The sequence below is a fragment of the Euprymna scolopes genome, chromosome 14 (assembly GCF_053919585.1).
Source record: "Euprymna scolopes isolate OS-2025 chromosome 14, ASM5391958v1, whole genome shotgun sequence".
NCBI lineage: Eukaryota > Metazoa > Mollusca > Cephalopoda > Sepiida > Sepiolidae > Euprymna > Euprymna scolopes.
In genome coordinates this window covers 74,043,707-74,051,695 of record NC_136495.1, presented here as the reverse complement: position 1 = coordinate 74,051,695, position 7,989 = coordinate 74,043,707, and positions in this window count along the sequence as shown.

The window sequence follows — 7,989 nt, the reverse complement described above, 5'->3', positions numbered from 1 at the left end:
CGACTAGTGTTACATTTAGGGGTTTCATTATTATTATTTTTGTTGGTGTTATTGTTATTGTTCTTTTTCTTCTTTTTGTTGTTATATCGTTCGTTGTTAAGTCTTATTAAAAGTGAGAGTCTTAGAGAGATGTTGGTGGCAGGGATGTTGTTGTTGAGAGTCTTATTAAAAGCGCAGTCTTAGAAGAGAGATGTGTTGTAAGAGGGATGTTGTGTAAGAGAGATTTTGTTGAGAGAGAGATTGTTCGTGTTATAAAGATATTCATATATATTAAAATGTTCATTCTTAGAATTGTAATGGAAGCTCTTTGAGTGAGGAGATAGTGTTGAGACACTGTGTAGACAGTCTTCAGACAGTCCTAGTCTAGATATGAGATGTAGAGACGTGTATGTAAGATGTGTACGTTAAGACATTTTATAACACAGATATATAAACATATAATAACAATTTTCACTTTACCTTTTTGGTAGAATGACAACACAAAGACGACGTTTATAAAGACACATGATGGTTTTATTTCTTCTCACGACCGGCCGTGGTTTTCATCATCAAGAATTCAAAGCTTCATTCTAAGTTTCACAAGTAACCGTCTCGCTTCTAGACGTTCGAATCCTCAGACTCTCTCTCCATCTCTCCTTGCTTAACTCTAAAGTTTTCTAACTATATCTAGAACTTCCCATTTTTCCATGACGTCATACACATGTTAAAACATGTGTCTTCTTTCACGTGTTCTGGACATGCGTGTCCAAAACTTTTTCCTTTGTTTACAAAAGGAATTTTAACCTATATTCTCAGTAACCTATATTTCCAATATGTTAAAAACATGTTTATTAAATTATCTTGTAGCTGCATTCTTTAAATTGAATTTTCATAACAAAATTGACAGTGCACATTCTTTTCTTGAAACTATTTTATCTCTAAGCTAAACAATCGTTTGTTTTACATTCCATTTTCTAATTCTCACACGTAATCTATTTCTAAACCTAAATTACGAGGTTCGAATTTCGTCTATGCTATTTCATTTTCATTTTAACTAAATCTCTCTATTTTTATACTTACATGAAAAGGGGACAGCCCTTATCATGTAACACTAGGTCTTTACTTTTCCATGTTTAAGCTTAATCACATTATTTATCATGCTCGCATTTTTCTATTGTAATCCATGATTTTTTCAGGTTTCCAATAAATTCATTTGTTCTTTGTCTAATTTTAGTCTTTTTTTTTGCCCCATAAACACATATGTAATAACAATGTACGATACTCGTCTGCTTTCAATAAAATATCCCCAATTATCTCCCTTTCATGCTTTCATTCTAACTTGTTACTTCTCTTTTCGAATAAGTAGCAACATTAGTCGCTGAGGCGACGTGGTTGCTATGGAAATCAGCCATAAAAAGCGTCGCTCACCTCCTTCCATATTTTTACTATTGTGAACACCAGAAAATTCATCATAACTTTTGTTTTACTGAATAAAAATTGAAATTATTTTTGCTCACAATATAGCCGAGAAGGTGATCTATAAACTGTAATAATTGTTTGAAATTTGGTCTAAAATTGAGTGAGCGACGAAGATTTAAATCAGTAATAAATGACTAAAATGCCACTTAACCATATATTCAAACGCGGTAGTGTTTGAATGATATATATATATATATATATATATATATATATATATATATATATATATATATATATATATATATATATATATATATATATAACAGCAGGTAACCCGGCGTAGTCCGATAATAAAATACGCATAAATATTTTCTTTTAATTCATGCATATTTCTTATTATTATAGAGTCAAACGCTAAAATCGATACCAGAACGTTAAAAAATAAAAATGTCTCGTGCGCCACCACCGAGAATCGAAACCAAAACCTTTAGCTTATAGTTTACTTTTTCATTTGACGTGAATGCCGTAGCTATGAAGGCATGTTTGCTGCAAGGCTAAAAATTAAATCATGAACCAATAGCTTTTACGTTACGCATGCATATTTGTTAATACCGTCGTTCGACATCTATCTGGCAAATTCCAATCTTTTTAATTTTCACACTTTTGCACCGATTTCTCCCGACTTTAGCCCAACTATAAAGTTTCGCTTGAGTTCGAATATCCTATATATAAAGTTTCATGTCTGTAGACCCAAAACTGACAGTGCAGTTTAATAGGCAATTTTTAAAAATAAATATGTATACAAATATACATATATATATATACACATATATATACACATATATATATATACGTATACATAAATATATATTGAAAGAGGTTTGTGTGTACTATAATCTTTTTACGCAAATATTATGCAAGTATAAATCATGTAATATATCTGCATGAATATAATTACACGTAATAGCTAATTCTAGATGATCATTCCATAAGAAAACCGAAAAAACTAATAGGGAATTAATTATAATGAATGTTTAAAAGAATATGCAAATTAGCTAGATCTTTTGCAGATGAATGCAATTCCACGACCCATTTATAACAAAGTTGAATTTTCTTTTTAAAACTCCGAAACAACTACATGGTAAGCAGCTGAGGACACCCGTTTTCTATTTAAAATTTTTTAAAGTTTTCTCTTTTTATCCTTATATTGCTAAATTTTTTTTAAAAATTGAAGACTTTTAAGAAATCAGCTTATGCAGGTGCCAAGTCTATTTAACAATCTTTGTTAAGGCTTTTTCTTCCTCATCCTTATATAAATGAATTCTCTTTTGTAATTATAAACTTTTTAGAAGTCGGAATATATATATATATATATATATATATATATATATATATATATATATAAATGAACGTGTCTGTGCGTGTGTATGTGTGTGTGTGCATTTCCCCATGCAATAACTCAATTTTAAGTCTACAGACTCGAAATTTGATATACAGGGTACTGAGATTTGGGAAATGATGTGATCGGTTTTCGGCCAGAAATTTGGCTGTTAAGGGGTCAAAGTTCAACGATTTGACCTTTAAGAACTCTACCAAACTCCTCCGACAATTTTGCGTCTAAACACTTGACATTTTAGATATTGGTTCCTTCGACATGGATCTAACTTAATAACTTGATTAGAGCCCAAAACAATAAATATTAAGGGTCATAATAGGGGTCGAAATTAAAATAATTGACCGTTTTTTGGGTTTTTTTTTTTTTTTTTTTTTGCTCAGCATACACCTCCAAACACCCGGGCAACGCCGGGCCGAAATGCTAGTATATATATGAAAGTGAAAGTGTCTTTGTGTGTCTGTGTACATTTCCTTACGCAATAACTCTGTCAATTTTAAGCCTACAGATTCGAAACTTGATATACAGGGTACTGGGATTTGGTAAAATCGATGTGATTGGTTTCCGGACAGAAATTTGGCGATTAAGGGGTCAAAGTTCAACGATTTGACCTTTGAGAACTCTACCAAACTCCTCCTACACTTTTGGGTCTAAACACGTGAAATTTTAGATATAGATTCCTTGGACATGGATCTAATTTAATAACTTGTTGATTTGAGCCCTTAACAATAAATTTTAAGGGGTCATAATAGGGGTCAAAGTTTAAAAAAATTGACCTTTTTTTTTGTTTTATTTTGCTCAGCATACACCTCAAACACCCGGGCAACGCCGGGCACCCATACTAGTATATATATATATATATATATATATATATATATATATATATATATATATATATATATATATATATATATAAGTGAACGTGTCTGTGTGTGTGTCTGTCTGTCTGTCTGTGTACATTTCCCTACGCAATAACTTAGACTCGAAATTTGATATACAGGGTACTGAGATTTACGAAATTCTTTGTGATCAGTTTTCGGACAGAAATTTCGCTGTTTACCAAACTCCTCCTACAATTTTTGGTCTAAACACTTGAAATTTTAGATATAGGTTATTTGGACATGGACCTAACTTAATAACTTGATTTGAGCCCAAAACAATAAATGTTAAGGGGTCATAATAGGGGTCAAATTTTTAAAAATTGACCGTTTTTTTTTTTTTTTTTTGCTCAGCATACACCTCCAAACACCCGGGCAACGCCTGGCACCCATGCTTGTATATCTATAAAAGTGAACGTGTTTGTGTGTATGTGTGTGTGTGTGTGTACATTTCCCTACGTAATAACTATGTCAATTTTAAGTCTACATACTCGAAATTTGATATACAAGGTTCTGAGATTTGGTAAAATCGATGCGATCAGTTTTCAGCCACAAATTTGGTGATTAAAGGGTCAAAGTTCAATGATTTGACCTTTGAGAACTCTACCAAACTCCTCCGACAAAAAAGTGGTCGTAGGAAGGCAGGCGCGAACTCGTACCACGAAGGAGGAAAAGAACGGGGGGAAAACCTGAGATCTTTGCTGTTACGACCACCGCCAAACCGGAAGTGACGTAGGTTTAAATTAAGGCTAGAAAATCGAAAGAAGAGGATGACTTTCGAAAGTATCGACAAAAATAGCGACTTCCCCCTGTAGAAAAGTGCCCAGTTTAAGGTGAAGATATTAATGATTTTTGCCTATTTTTTAAATATATTTGTCGTCTGACAGGTCGAACTTCAAAATGAGACTGATTTTGTAAAAATCCGTCGCCACTGTCGAAAGTTTTAGGCAATCATACAAACATACATACATACATACATGCATACACACATACATTTTCATATTGGTAACTAAAAATTTTCGACCCAAATCGATTAAAAAGCTTGGCCTATCTCTGAATACCCTTTATGTAAAATTTCAAATGTTTAGACCAGAAATTGTCTGAGTAATTTGGCAGAGACCACAGAGGTCAATTTTTTTAACTTTGACCCCTATTATATCTCCCTTACATTTATTGTTTCGGGCTCAAATCAAGTTATTAAGTTAGATCCATGTCCAAGGAACGTATATCTAAAATTTCAAGTGTTTAGACTCAAACTTGTCAAAGGAGTTTGCTAGTGTTCTCAAAGGTAAAATCGTTGAACTTTGACCCCTTAATCGCCAAATTTATGTCCGAAAACGGATTACAAAGATGTTTCCAAATCTCAGTACCCTGTATATCAAATTTCGAGTATTTAGACTAAAAATTGACAGAGTTATTGCGTATGAAAATGCACACACACACACACACACACACACACACACACACACACACACACACACACACACCTACCCCCCTCCACACACGTTCACTTATTTATATATATATATATATATATATATATATATATATATATATATATATATATATATAGACTAGCACGGATGCCTGGCGTTGCCCGGGTTTTTGGAGGTGTGCGTTGAGCAAAAAAAAAAAGTGGTATTAGGAAGGCAGGCTCGAACCTGTACCCCGAAGGAAGAAAAGAACGAGAAAAAACATGACGCCTTTTCTGTTACGGCCGCCGCCAAACCGGAAGTGACGTAAGTTTAAATTAAGGCTAGACAATCGAAAAGAGGGGATGACTTTCGAAAAAATCGATGAAAAAAGCGACCCCTCCCTGTAGAAAAGTGCCCAGTAGAGGGTGAAGAAATGAATGTTTTAGCCAATTTTTCGGTATTTGTCGTCTGAAAGGTCGAGCTTCAAAACGATACTGATCATGTGAAAATCCGTCGCCTCTGTCGAAAGTTTTAGGCAGACATGCAAACATACATACATACATTTATACATTGGTAGCTCAATTTTTTGACCCAAACCGATTAAAAAGCTTGCCCTATCTCTGAATAGCCTTTATATAAAATTTCAAATGTTTAAACCAGAAATTGTCTGAGTAATTTGGTAGAGGCCGTACAGGTCAAACATTTTTAAACTTTGATCCCTATTATTACCCCTTCACATTTATTGTTTTTGGCTTAAATTAAGTTATTAAGTTAGATCCATGTCCAAGGAACCTATATCTAAAATTTCAATTCTTTAAACCCAAAATTGTCGGAGGAGTTTGCTAGTGTTCTCAAAGGTCAAATCGTTGAACTTTGGTCTATTAACAGCCAAATTTCTGGCCGAAAATGGATTACAAAGATTTTCCCAAATCTCCATACCTTGTATATCAAATTTAGAGTCTGTAGACTTAAAATTGACAGAGTTATTGTGTAGTGAAATGTACACAGACAGACAGACAGACACTTTCACTTTTATATACATATATGATCACATTTTGCCTATATATATATATATATATATATATATATATATATATATATATATATATATATATATATATATATATATATACATCTAGAAATAAAACACGTTTAAGGCTCCTATAAGTCGTTCTAAAATTGTCTTCATGGTGGTTAAAGTATTTGAAAAAAAAATCAGTTGTAAAAATGATACTCTTTTGAAGATTCAATCTTCTGTGCATGCGACCGAAAATACAATTATGAATTACTTAGGTCCTCTATCCAGTCACGAAACGAGAGCAAGCTACACCCGTGAATTAAATAAAAGGTTCCGTTCGAAATTTCGTGCAGATTTTCGAGTTCGTCAAGATACACCTAAAACAGGTTGGAGGTTACACCGATCAAAACGTTAAAATGACACTCAAGATGAGAACAGTAGTCCGAAAAATCCAAATAATACGAATAACCAACCCTCGACTCCGAAAGTCCAAAAACTGACATCTCTCTTATTTATTTTTTTTACTCGGCCTTAAACTGACGACATTTTGCTATGAAATCGTAAAAGATATACAAAAAAAAAAAAAAGTGTAAAAACAGCTTACAAAGCGAGACATTATTTTTTTCGCCGTTGACAATCTGTGTGTGAAACAGATACAGACGAATGTGGAGAGTTGAGAGCAGTGTGAGTAGACGCAGAATTGTTTTTACCATTGTCAGCAGCAGCAACAACAACAAAGACAGCAGGGAGATGACGGTGGCATAGTGGTTAACGATGGGAACTGACAACTTAGTTGTGCCAAATTCGAACCCAGTTCGTTCCACAGAAACACTTAAACTCAGGGATGGTGGCAACCTTCACGTGGTCCCTCCTATATAAGTATCCGAGATCCTTCTAAAAAGAATTCTTAACAGAAAGATATCGGAGAAACGAATGCCAACAAAAAGCATCATAAAGAACAATGCTCAACAACAACAACAACAACAACAACAATAACAGTAGCAGCAGCAACAGCCGTTCCCCACTCATATAACATCGAGATGCCCCATTAAAAGCTATTGCGTGGTCCAGATTCCGTACACCAAATGGAAGTACAACAGAACCGGTCTTTTACATCTGCTAATTGGAAAGTTTCCTTGAGACTGTGGCATGGGCAAAGGTAATTTTGGACGACGATGACGTCTTTGTGTAATGCCAAGAACTAGATGAATATATATATATATATATATATACATATATATATATATATATATATATATATATATATATATATATATATATATATATATATTTACATCATGAAAGCTCTGATCCCCATCTGGCATCAATTGAAATGGGTGGCTCTCGTCTAGGGAAACTCCATGTTTTGATAAGCTTCTGGGCTTCTACCGCTCCAGAAGATATCTCACCCCTGATGCAATTCTTTATCTGTATAAAAGCCAAGTACGTCCAAGGATGGAGTACTGCTGCCACATCTGGGCAGGAGCTGCTAAAAACAGCCTATCCTGCCTTGACAGAGTACAAAATAGACTTCGTGGCTTAGTGGGGGATGCCCTTTTGTCTTCCTTACAACCTTTCTCCCACAGGAGAGACGTTGCGAGCCTGTCTTTGTTTTATCGTTACTACAATGGCAGGTGCTCGTCTGAGCTCCAATCTCTGCCCCCCCCCATCGCCAATCTTTCACGATAAACACCCGTCTAGCTGAAACCACTGTCAAAAAATTTCCCCACTCCTTATCTGTGCCAGAATCAAAACGTAAATTCCATGGACAAAGCTTCTTTCTTAACGGGCACGCCTGTGGAAATCTGTTCCGGTTGCCTGTTTCCCACCTGACTACAATCTGGATGTCTTCAAGTCCGATGTAAACAAATTCCTGATGAACCGCCC